Source organism: Pinus tabuliformis, chromosome 8, assembly GCF_031772625.1.
Source record: "Pinus tabuliformis cultivar Carrire ecotype Pingquan chromosome 8, CPIR1, whole genome shotgun sequence".
NCBI lineage: Eukaryota > Viridiplantae > Streptophyta > Pinopsida > Pinales > Pinaceae > Pinus > Pinus tabuliformis.
Window position 1 is genome coordinate 781,622,642 of NC_142294.1, and position 7,242 is coordinate 781,629,883.

General features: G+C 36.5%; 1 pseudogene; it reads left to right on the plus strand.

Annotated features, from left to right (window-relative positions):
- Positions 1–270: 270 nt before the first annotated feature.
- LOC149237915 (putative LRR receptor-like serine/threonine-protein kinase IRK) lies at positions 271–2,243 on the plus strand (annotated as a pseudogene).
- The last annotated feature ends 4,999 nt before the right edge of the window (positions 2,244–7,242 follow it).

Below are 7,242 nucleotides of genomic sequence, written 5' to 3' on the forward strand. Positions count from 1 at the left end.
CTAGAGGCTGATTAAAGGGAGTTACATTGATAAGCCATAAGGGCTTATCGATCTGCGTGAGGGTAGATTTAGGGCACAAAACGACATCACGCTGATCTTTGGGTGCGGAAATTTGCTCCCAACATCCCCCCATACTGCTTCAGGTAGGACTTCAGTCCGCGCTCCGTGGATTGATGCCAAAAGGGACAGTAGTGTAGGGATTTGTCTGGCGCAACTAAGTCTGAACCTAGGTCAGGACCCATTAATCCAACGTCTTTCCTACTAAATGTTATGCTCATAAATGTATCATATAGTAATCTCTCTAGACCCATTCTAGAATCTTTACTAAGTTGTAGTAGGCTTTACTCGGTTTATTTTAGTAGGAATGGCTTTACTGGAAGCATTCCTGGTGAGTTTTTTTTGTTGGTTTTACAAAACATATATCCATCATGAAATTTTCTTAGTGGAAGCATTCTCCAAGCTAGTTCACAAAATTATACCAATTTATGGAAGAACTAGATTTTTCACATAGTAGGTTGAGTGGGGAAATATCTCCATAAATCACTCAGTGCTCCAATTTAAAGCTATTGAACTTATCATATAACCTTATCACCTCAAATATTATGTCGGAGATTGGTAATCTGAATTCATTGGTGTCTTTGGATCTAAGTTACAATCATATGTTTGGAGCCATACATGTGGGACTTGGTAATGCCAATGCTCTTTTAGTGTTGCAACTGATGGAAATTTCTCATCTCGATGAATTCCAGAAGAAATTGGTGAATGTTCATGTTTGGCTTTGTTGAGCTTGGAAAACAATAGTTTGACTGGAAATGTACCCAAGTAATTATCCAAGTTGAGTCGACAGATAAAGCTTAATTTGGCAATGAACAATCTTACTGGAGAATTACCCTAGCAATTAGGGAACTTGAGTCATCTATTATGGGTAACCATTTCACACAACAAACTTAAAGGGAGGATACCAAAAAGACGTATATTAAACACATTAAACAAGACTTATTTCAAAGAAAATGCAGGCCTATGTGGATCGGGAGTGAATGTTACTTGTCCCATGGTTATGCCTAACCCAATAGTTATAAATCGAAATACAAGAGGGAGTCCAACCGAAGGAGGAATTCATGTGATTAGATATACACACAACGGAATTGTGATATCTGCAGAAGCTAAGATTGCAAGAATATCTATAGAATTTTAATATCTGCAAAAGTGTTTCTACAATAATTGCAATATCTGCAGCAAGTATGACTGCATTTGGTGTTGTTGTTGTGACTATACTGAATATAAAAGAACATTCCAATTCAAAATCGATGAATCTTATGCTTGATAGATTTTCTCAGTCCCCATCCACTGATATGGCTCTAGGAAAACTGGTTATGTTTACACCCAACTTTGATCATGCATCTACAGATTGGATGACTAGTGCTCACGCATTGATTAACAAATATTGTGAGCTTGGAAGGGGAGGTATTTAAATTGTGTTCAAATCAATCCTAGGGGATGGGTGAGTAATTGCTATAAAGAATATGATGGTTTCAAATTTGGTTAAATCACAAAAATACTTTGAGAAGGAGATAAAACTTTTGCACAAAGTCAAGCATCCAAATATAATGAATTTGGAAGGCTACTATTGTACACCTCAATTATAGCTTCTTATATATGACTAGATTCAAAGTGGAAGTTTGTATAGTCAACTCCATGAAATATCCCAAATATATCCCCCATTAAGTTGGTCAAATTGGTTTAATATAGCTATGAGGAGTGCAATAGGGCTTGCACATCTTCACCATGCTTGTAGACTACCAGTCATACACTATATCATAAAATCCATCAATATTTTGCTCGATGAGAATTGCAACCCAAAAGTTGCAAATTATGGCCTTGCAAAGTTGTTTCCCATGCTTGATAGATACATTCTTAGTAGAAAAATACAGAGTGCATTAGGATATATGGCACCCGAATTTTCTTGTCAGAGCCTTAAGATAAATGAAAGATATGATGTGTATGGATTTGGGGTGTTGTTGTTAGAACTTGTTACAGACAGAAGGCCAGTTGAATATATGGAGGATGATGTTGTGATCATATGTGACAATGTGTGGTCATTACTAGATGAAGGAAAGGCATTAACTTGTGTGGATTCAAATTATTTTGCAAGTCAGCAAAGGAATGTAACTTATTTAAGAAGAATGGGAATGAAAATTACTGATGTGCCTAATATTGATGGAAGAATGAGATTCCTCTACTAAGGGCTGAGATGGCTCAACATAAGGCTATGCTATGTTTGAAGGTGCAGATTTGGTAGTAGGTGACTACTTTTTCTTTGAGTTATCTTGCTCATGATCCATGGTGTTGTGCTGGAAATCCTTTCTCTAGAAAAAAATGATCCCTCTATTCCTATGGGAGGATCTAACAACAAACTGGATAAATATGTGCAAGCTTTCCTAGTTTATACCAGAAATCACAAAAGAGGATAGATGACCTACCTCACTCTGATGTTAAAAGACGTTGGTTTCATCCTTTATTCTTCCGCTTCCAAGCTCAATATCCTCTTTGTTGATGTATATGAATACCTACAAGGAAAATCATGTGGAGACAAGAAATGAATACATAGAAAAAACTATCCCAATATAAACCATATAACGGATAAAGTATTATACTAAATGAGCAATGATAGACACATTTATGGAAAGAAAACACATAATGTATTCTAAATAGAATGGTAAAGGGAGCATTACAACCACTTAAGCCTTCATGTTGGAAGCCTCCTTTAGGTGATTTTCCAAGTCCTAGCCTTAAACTTGAAGCACTCTTGTCTCCTTAGCGAAATGGGTAGCATTCAGGCATAGTTCAACACTAAGAAGGCAATCAAGCAATAGCCAACCCGTTGTGGATAGTAGGGATCTCATTTATAGGGAAGGAGAGGGAGTTAAGGATCCATAAAAGGAGGGATAGGTTCCAAAACTCAAGGGAAAGATCCATGAAATTAGGGTCAAGGACAAAGAATTGGAGATCTCGCTCTAATCCTTATTCACCTGTAACCTGCTCACCGTTCTTGAGACTTCTAGTAAGAGAAGCTTCTCCTCCACTTTAGGAAAAGATGCTTGAAGAGGTTCAACGTGAGTTTTCCTTGTAAAAGTCATGTTGGAAGTGCTAGTCTAGTATATTGCAACAAGTTACCAGCATGGGTCACGATGGTGCAAAATGCGTTGATCCCGAAAACAAGTTTTTTAGGCAAGTTTCTTCAGAACTCTTTCAGGGCAAGTTTTCTTCTTTCCTTCAAGGATGCTTTTGTTTATGTTTCATGGTCAATACACTGATAGATTTCATCATTTTGACGCTTCATGATATGGGACGGGAAGTGTGAAAAAATATGATGTAACATGTGGTGGTATTGGATCCTTGGGTTCTTTGTGGATCTTGCCTAAATATTTCCAAGAAAACAAAAAAATAAAAAAAGATAAAAATAAAAAAACATTAAAATTTTAAATCTAATATATCAATTTATATTTAATTAATTATGAAAACTAAACCACAAAAGTTTTCAACTTAACATTCTTATTGGGGTCTCTTTGCACCTTTTTGGAGCAATTGATAGTATTAACATAAAGAGGGAAGTTTTCCCAAAAAAAAAACATTAAGGGAGATGGTCTGAGAGTTGAAATTCAATACATACATCGACGTTTCCTTCTCAACCATATGTCTCGTGAAGTCTAGAGAGAGATAATACACAGACGATATAGAAATAAACCCAAATAGAGAAAGAAACCCTCTCAAAATCGAAAAGTCTAGGAGTGTAGGACACTTAGGATGCGAGTGGGAACATAGATTTTCAAACTAGAACTCTTGTTCTTCCACCATTCCCAAACCCTATTGTCCTTACCTAAACATCTATTAGGTTTCTTCCTTTGGATCTTCTTCATCCATTATTTGAGATTACAACAAAAATGTTCATATGACACGAGAAGGACAAGGTGTCAATGTCCAGGTTCTACTCCATTGCAGGTATGCAGGTTTTTCACTATTGTTCCCTTTTTACTTGCATTTTATTTATAGTATTTTTTTTGGATTTTGGTCCTTCTATGGTTATTTTTCTGATTTGGTTGGGTGGCTCAAGTCATTGAGTGAGGAAGAATTTAGGAACAATTCACCTAAGGTTGTGACATGCAATGACTTCCAGCGAGAAGTTATTGTGTTCCAAAATATTGCCAACAAGAAAATAGATTGAATATTTACATTCAACAAGGTAATATCCCAAACCTTCTGTCAAGATTAATGGTAATAGTGAGCTTGGCTTTAGCCCTCAAATAGGGATTATGCATCTTGCCTTGGATGCAAATCCAATGTTGTTTTTCTTTCCAGAGTTGGAGGAAGTCATGTCTATTAGATTTACATCAGAAAAAGGCTTGTGATCCTCACTTTTAGTTTGTTATGCATAAAAATAAATTACTTCACATCATTTAGTTTCAATTTGATGGGAAAATATGAAAATAACTCCATGATGAATGCTAAATAATGAAAATTTTCCTCTGCGTCGAAATATTGGCATTGAACGAGATGTATTATAGTTGTGTGGAAACCTAAAACTACATCATATAAATAGGTTACAATGGATAATTAGGTTGGTTTGTCAGATTTTATCTCAAAGCGTTTTATTTTGGGAACCCTTCTTTCTTTGAAGGTAGAAAAGGTTCAGATACTTTGAAAGGGTTTGAAGTGGCATAGGAGGCCTTGTAAACTGATATATTTTCCATTCTTTTCAGATTTCTGGAGCATTTATGTCATATTATCTTTGTATTTAAAATATTCTCAGCAGTGTAAATTTATACCCGTGTACTTTTGGATCATTTAATGTTTAGAAAATATTTTTTTTCAAAAAATCTAACCTTCAAAATGCTCTAGGACCCAGGTCTGATCCTTACCAATGACTTCCAACGAGTCTAAGACACACTTCAATGGTGGATAACCTCTATGAACATCTTAAACAAATGACCTTGAACACAAGTAATTTTTGAATTGTTTTTACCAAATTCCTTAAGTAAAAAGTTTTGACTCCTTTTCAGTTTCTACAATATTTGAACCTTAGATCATACACGTTTATCAAAAGTATGTACATTAATAACTGTAAAGATATAAGAAAATATCAAAAAATAGATATCTCCTGCTAATTCACTACAGTTCACCTCAACTGAAACTTTGAAATGATGACAAGTTAAGCAAGAAATTGCCAACGAAGAACTAACCACTACTCAAGTAACAACAAGTTGTTAGGAAAAATATCCAATAATTAATGAGTCAAGGAGAGTATGGTCTGGTGGATCTGTAGTAGGAAGCCCACCCAGATGGCACAATCTCATTTTTCACATCAAATTAGAACCCATTGTGGAGGACGTAACAATTCCGAACTGAATTATTTGGGCAATTGCCAGGTATATGTATATAATTAAACAAACTCAAAATAAATACAAGTTTTAAATGGGAAGGATAAATAACTCACATACTCTTCAAGTTGACAACAATAACAATTAAAATTGTTTATGTTCTTACATCGTTTCGATTCATCTTCAGTTTTAGCAGCCTAAAAATTTCATTAAATCATGAATAACTCTCTCTCTCTCTCGCACACAACACTTCCCATCTTTGAAGAAAATTTTATAATTACCAAACTAAGTGTGGAGCCAAAGGTACCAAACTAAGTGCAGAACAAAAAGTACTAAACTTGGTATAAAACCTTAAGTACTGAACTGTGTGGAAAATCATAAGTACCAAACTGGGTGTAGAATCGTAAGTGAACTGTGTGCTGAAATGTAAGAACTAAAGTGGGTGGAGAACTATAAGTATTGAATTGAGTGTAGAACCAAAAGCACCAAAATAGGTGTAGAACTAAAAATACCAAACTAGGTACAGAACCATAAGTACTAAACTGGGTGCAGAACCATAAATATTGACCTAGGTGAAGAACCGTAAGTACTGTATTGGGTGCATAACCATAAGTACCAAATAGGGTTTAGAACCATAAGTATTGAACTAGGTCCAAAACCTTAAGTACCAAACTTAGTACATAACCGTAAGTATCGAATTGGGTGTAGAACCATAAGTACTAAATTTGGTACAAAAGAAGCCCAAGGTGAAAAAATGTTTATATTTTGATGTTTACCATATATCACTATTAGCTGATATTTTGGTTTTTGGTTGGTTGCTCTCTTAGATAAGTAAGATTTGACTTGAAACATTATTTTTGGGTTTGGGTTAGTCTAGGCTACAGTAGGTTCGGCTAGGCTATGTTAGCTTAGGTTAGTCTAGGCTAGAGTAGGTTAGGCTATAGTAGGTTCCTCTACACTAGGCAAGATTAGGTTAGGCTAGGTGACATTAGGAAAAACTAGAGTAGGTTATGATAGAGTTAGCTACTCTAATCTAGGCTAGGCTAGGGTAGAGTAGGGTGAGCTAGGCTAGGGTAGAGTAGGCTACGCTATACTAGGTTAGGCTAGGGTAGAGTAGGCTAAGCTAGGGTAGGCTAGGCTTCAGTATGTTAGGCTAGGCAAGGTTAGAGTAGGCTCAGTTAGGTTAGAGTAAGCTAGGCTAGGCTTGGCTAAGCTAGAGTAGGTTAAGCTAGAGTAGGAAAGGCTAGAGTAGGATAGAGTAGGCTAGGATAGGTTAGGCTAGAGTAGTCTAGGCTTGGCTAGATTAGGGTAGAGTAGGCTAGAATAGGATAATCTAGAGTAGGTTAGAGTAGGCTAGCGCAGGTTAGGCTAGAGTAGGTTATTATAGGCTAGTCTAGAGTAGGTTAGGCTAGGTTAGTATATGCTAGGGTAGGTTAGAGTAGACTAGTGTATGCTAGGGTAGGTTAGAGTATGCTAGGCTAGGCTAAGCGAAAGTAGGCAAGAATAGGCTGGAATTAGCTAGGATGGAGGAGGTTAGGCTATGATAGCCTAAGCTAGGCTAGGTTAGGCATGGTTAGAGTACTCTATGTTAGGCCTAATTGGAGTAGAATATTATAGGCTAGGATAAATTAGATTAGGCTATGCTAGAGTAAGTTAGGCTAGGCTAGGCTAGAGTAGGTCATGCTTAGCTAGGTGAGGCTAAAGTAGGTCAGGCTTGGATGGGCTAGATTAAGTTAGTTTAGGCTAAAGTAGATTAGGATAGAGTAGGTTGGGCTAGGCTAGTCTAGAGTAGGTTGGGCTAGGCTAGCCTAGAGTAGGTTAGGCTAGGTTACGTTAGGCAAGGCTAGAATAGGTTAGGATAGAGTTG